Genomic DNA, 6084 nt, shown 5'->3' with positions numbered 1-6084 from the left:
AGAGTGGTTCGATTCGATGCTAGGCTTGTCAAAGTGAGCAATCTTATGTGTTCTCATCTTTGTTTCGTTGTCTGTTCGACCTTGGCCTCGATCTCTCCTCGAAAACCCCAGTTCTCCACCGTTATTTCATTCATACATCCTTCTTAATTATGATCATATATCATCAACTATTATTACTTTTTTTTTTGGTTTAACCAACTATCATTACATGGTATCGATTTGTCAACTATTATTCATGGTATCGATTTGTGAACAATCCGGATGACGATTAAACTTTTAGTTTCTCAGGAATTTTTGGTATGGTTTAACATAGATAGTTTTAACCATACAAGACATAATTTTTGGTATGGTTTAACATAGATAGTTTTAACCATACACATACGGTATTCTATTTGATTGAAGGTATGCGTTTAAGTCATTTTCCACTAACATATAAACCATTATATTCATATACATACGGATTTTGTTTATTTTGCATTAAGTTGTATAGAAGCATGCAAGCGGATTTCGATATGAAGAAATAATTTTTATATATGGAAAATTAGCGATAGTACAGATTAAAAAAATATATGGAAACATTTGTTTAAAAGCATTTTGGTTAATCCGGTTAGAGGGAAAGTGTTTTACCTACTGAGTATGATAAACATATATATTATGTACATACCTATGGGTACAACAAATCAACATAGACATGTATATAGAACATATTGACGTGAAAGAGTTCTGTATAGCTCAGCATGCTTGCATCTGCACATACGCAATACCATGAGTATTGTTAATATTGTATGCATATACTGATATACAGGCCGGACATGTCATCACGATGTGAAATAACTAGCCGTATTAATATTAAGTCGTTACTTCCTAAGGAGTCGAAAATTGTTTTAGTCAAAAAAAAAAAAAAGGAGTCGAAAATTGTTATTTGGTCTTTAATTTGTCGGTCTGGAGCTTAATATGTGATTTAAAAACTTTCTTTTATGTGATGGTAAAAAGCCAAAGCCCAAGGTCGAACAGACAACGAAGATAAGATGGAACCAGATCGGGATTGCTCCTTTGACAAGTGTTTGCACTGAATCCAACTACGTAGCTTTGCTTGTACATACATACATACATACATATATATATATATATATATATATATAATATTTATAAGTGCATGATTCCGACGTAGTGGAATAATTAAACAATTTTGTAAGAAAGGTTAAAGTGAAAGAAGAGGAAGATCGAGGCATATGGACCTCAAACCCTACCAACCCCCACCACCCCCCCCAAAACACAAAACCAAACCAAACCAAACTCACATCTATTTGTTTCCTCTCTAAAACCCTTCGGGTAGGTGTGTTTTCGACGCGTGATATATTCATGTCTTCCCACCGTCTTTTTCCTAATTAGCTTTGGTTTGCTTACAGCAACTTTATTGCAAAGGTTCTCAGATCTAATAAGTATCTCACAAATATAAAAAATGATATTAAAATGAACAGTTTAATTAGGTTGATATAATTGATATTTTCATATCTTATATTCGTAATGATTTGATCGACCATTGCTGTTATTAGAGCTTCCATGTTCAAAAACTGAGGTTTATAGGGTTAGTTAGTGTTTATTTATGTAGTTGTTAATATATAAACCAAATAGTGGAAAGAAAAAGATATAAAATTTATATTTAAAATTTAACAATTTATATGAACAATAAATTTAAATATTTTTCTTATTTTACCCAAAATTAATTTCAAAAATATAGAATTGTAGTAAATTTTTATTTTTATAATTAATAACTAAAAAATTATAAAATTATATAGCGTCAAAATTATTTATTTGTAGAGTTTTTACTGGAATTTGTTAAAAATAATTTGAGGTAGACCAAAAAAATCTGAAATAGGTCGACAAAAAATAGAAATTAGTATAGTTTTATGGCCCAGTATAATGATTAAGCAAAAATTGTGGGTTTCAAAAGAACCAGGTCTTGAAATTTGGGGTTATTTATTTTGGTGATCTCTATTTTTGAAGAAGAGACAATCATGTGAGTAATATGTTTCGTTAACTTCTTTGTTGTGTTGTACATATTTGGTTTTGCTGGCAGTTGTAGGTATATTAGCAACGATGTGAGGTCGTGTTGCTGAATTTGTGAAGGATGCTTTGTTATTGATCATGTTAACGCATGTTGTTCGATTGACGTTGGATGTTTTAGCCTAAATTAATCTGAGTCCACAGAAACATTTTTTTTTTTTAACACAGAGTTAAGAGAATGGTTGCGTAGACTTTCATATGGAATGATATGGATATAGTACTCGGATGAGCAGATAACTTAATGGATGTCTTTATTTTGCATTAGTTTGTATGCCAACATTTGTCTCCGCTTGTTCTGCTTTTATCTAATCAAAATATATGATTAGTGACAATACAAAAATTACATAGTCTGAACCAATAGAACTCATATTCTGAATAAGGATAGTTTTTATAAGTTCAAATTAACAGTTTTCAAACTCAAAACTCCTCCACTGGTCAAGATCGTTTCACAACGAAGAAAATTGAAAAAGTTTTTAACATAATAAAACGAAAACATAGTTTTAGAGTTGTAGGATTTCTAGATCTACAAATTCTTCTTTTGCCGATTTGAGCTCCATCTCGAGCTTGTTTTCTGGAACAAAATACAAAAGCAATATTAGCTCATTATCTCTCAGTCTTGTACCAATTGATACCTAATCTAGCGAATAAATTCGATATTCAACTAATATGGCTTACTTATCAAAAGTTTTAAATAGTACTTCAATGAGTATGTAAGAGGATTTTAGATTAATTTCACAGAATTTTTTTATGCTTTACCAGTTTCAGCTTCTTTCCTCTACCACGAATCATGTTATTTTGAGGTTTCAGCTTTGTATATCTGTACCAACCAATGGTGATGGTAAAAACCTGATGACAAAAGCAGTGCCATTTACCAGAATATAAGTGAAACCAATGCGCTACCGCTTTGTGCTAAGGTAATGAGATTTGATGTGTGTGAGCTTGAATTTTTTTTCCCAATCCCTGTTCACCTAATCCGATCATAACTTGTTATTTTTCTCAAGAAATTGGAGCGAATAAACATAAAGATTTAACCAAGAAACAGAGTTCAAGGTTTGCACTTACAGAAAAGCTTTGTACATGTAGTAGCAGAGAATTTACACAAGGCAGGTCAGATAACCAGCTTCTTTTATATGAGGAAAGACGCCGCCTCCAATACGCACCATCCATAGAAACCAGAGTCAGCAGGCTCCTGATATATATCCTCACAGATAGCAAGCTCCTCATGATCATATGGATAGCTGTAATAGAAAATCAGAACCATGGAGATGAAAGTTAGTTTAGAATATGTTCTATACCTTTGCGTGCATTTATCAGTTAATTGTAGAATGCTTCTTACATGAGACCAAAATTCAGAGTACAGTTTCTTTATGTCTTCACTTGTAAGCTCAGTGCAAATGCTGTATAGAAAAGGAACCGGTTATCAGTGAGCTTTATCCTCTATTCTTCTTCGAATTGATCTTTGTTTTATTATCATTCTGCTCATCTTCTGGGAGAGATCCTCTATTTGTCATCTCTCCTTTGCAAGCCTCAAGATTTCCACAATCTTCATGTCTATAAACTGAGCTTCCAAATATTTCTCAAGGCGATAAGCAGCTAAACATCAAATCTGTTTTGCTGTGCCAGATCTCTAACCCAAAGCATAATATCAATGGATATGACGCCCTGCTCCTATGCTTAAGACCAAGATTCATATTTACCTACACATTTGCGAGGAGAGAAGCTGGTGTTCACATGCGAGTAAGCAAGACCAACGGAGGTTGTGTTGTAACTACTTGTTTGACACAGTGAAAGTCTAAAGATTTTCTGAAAAGAAGAACATATTTGAGATAGTATTAGGACTTAAATCTGGAGCAGAATTAAAACTTAGATATTGGTAGTGTAACCATTACCGTTTGTTTGTCTTCTACTCTGCCGCTCGGCGGGAAGATGATGAACTCATCACCAGAGCCGCATCCTATGTCACCACCTGATACTCACACTCGTCACAATCATTAGTGCTTTCGTCATCTCCTGGCTTCAGCTGATGGGAAGCTTAAACTCATGTATGACTGCCTCTGTGAGATTAGTGAATGTACATGAGTGAGAGCCTTAAATATGGAAATATATTGGGAGCCTGAGTGAATTTGAAGAGTTATATGCCAGGTGAAACGAATTCATTAATTGAAGAAATCGATGGATTGTTGAAGATATGCGTCCTTAAATAAACTCGTTCTTTTTTTTGGTGTTCAACTAAATAAACTCATTTTATAAATAAGAAAATTCATCATTAAAACACAAAATATATTTTTGATGTGGGACCCACATATGCTTAGGTGTACACCTTTAGGAGAGACTAAACTGTACTATTATAATATAGATAGACTAGGGTTAAACCCGCCCTACGGATGGGTGAGCAATTTCAAAAACAAATAAAAATATTTCAAATTTAGTATATATTTGAATATAGTTTTTGTATATAAGTGTTTTGTAATATTTTGTATTAATCTTTAATGCTGCAAAATATTATAATAATTAGATATTATGTTTTACATTGTGGAAGGAGATATACAAATGAATATTTGATAGTGATATCTCATTCAATTCATTATACACTTTTCAAAACTAAAAAGTGGTTTTGTTTTGTTACTTTGAATATCTAAATAGATAATAAACCAAATGATTATTAAAGATATAATTAAATTAAGTGCGGGGTTATAACTCTAATTTTTATTAATGATTAATTTTGATTGCTAAATTATCAATATTTAATGAAGTTACAGAATTTTTGTGTTTGTGAAAATATAATTTTAATCTACTTTGTTTATATTTAAAATCACACATTTGAAAAATGTAACTGTAACTATCATAATTACCAAAGTTTAAAAAATAAGAATAAAAGGTTAAACTCAACGAAACACCAGATCATTGGAGCTTAATAGAGAAAATAACATAATATCATGTTTTACTGATAAATTTTATTGGATAAATTTCAAAATGTGAAAAATTTCTTCACTTGATGATGTGTTTTCATGAAAACAAAAACAAAATTCTACTTTATTAATAGAAATTTATTTATTATATTTTATTATTTTTGATACGATACATATAAACAAAAGCGTGTCGCTGAGATTTAAACGTATATAGTAATGGAGAGAAAGAAGCTAAGGCATGGCTAAATCAACTCCATGTGATACATATGTAAAACCATGAGAACGAAAAACAAAATACATAGTTGCATTTCAGAGTTGATTGTTTGCGCTATGGTGTAGTAACTCTACTTTTCCAAGTCATCCCTCAGTATTTGTCTGTCCTGAACCGAGAAAATGTAAAAACTCATGTTGTAATGCTGAGATCAACTTCTAGATCTGTCTAGATGTAGAATTTTAAGAATCGTATGGATTCAGAAGTGGTTAGATAGCTGTCTGGCAGTATTTCACACTTATAAAGATGATAAAGGCAGTGATCATAGCCTACTTGTCTTACGAAGAGAAAAACCAACCCTTACTTGCAGCTGTACTGGTGGTTTTTGTTGGGTCCCTCCTAGATGGAGAGAACCAATTGGGGTGAACTTAAAAAATAATTAATGTTCCCCTTTGGCACTTGACACAATAATAGAGTTTTGACAAAAAGAAATAAGAGAGAGAGAAAAGAGAAAAAGAGAGAGAAGGAGAAAACTCGTAAGGTGATTTCAAGACTGGATTTGGAGGGTCAAACGGATCCTGATCGGGCTGATATTTTGTGGGAAGCTGGTTCAGTCAGTGGGTTAGAGGTTCACCGAAGGGATTTGGATTTCAACGGTTGGATCTTCTGTTGTCTGGGTTTTCTTGAAGCTGGTCGCCATAGTTCTTGAGCAGAGCAGTCTTGGGTGTTTGGCAAATCCAACGGTGAGATCTTCTCTTATTGAGCTGAAATTTGGCAGAGGTATTGTCGACTTGTTTATCTTGGATTTGTATGGTTGGATTAGTTTCTGGAAGCCGGAATCTTTGTGAGCTGAGGTCGTTTGGTTGCTGCCGGTTTTGAAGCTTTGTGTTGCTCTCT

General features: G+C 32.8%; 1 long non-coding RNA gene across 1 annotated transcript; it reads right to left on the bottom strand.

The window, feature by feature from the left end:
• Positions 1 to 2554: 2554 nt before the first annotated feature.
• LOC106326864 lies at positions 2555 to 4210 on the bottom strand. Its single transcript, XR_001267345.1, has 4 exons — positions 3957 to 4210; positions 3130 to 3870; positions 2824 to 3035; positions 2555 to 2638 (listed from the first exon to the last, which is right to left on the bottom strand). It is a non-coding gene; the product is annotated as an uncharacterized LOC106326864 (long non-coding RNA).
• Positions 4211 to 6084: the final 1874 nt, after the last annotated feature.

Source organism: Brassica oleracea, chromosome C2 (genome assembly GCF_000695525.1).
Source record: "Brassica oleracea var. oleracea cultivar TO1000 chromosome C2, BOL, whole genome shotgun sequence".
NCBI classification, from domain to species: Eukaryota; Viridiplantae; Streptophyta; class Magnoliopsida; order Brassicales; family Brassicaceae; genus Brassica; species Brassica oleracea.
Note: the sequence above shows the minus strand (reverse complement) of the source record. Positions and strands in the feature narration are given on the sequence as shown.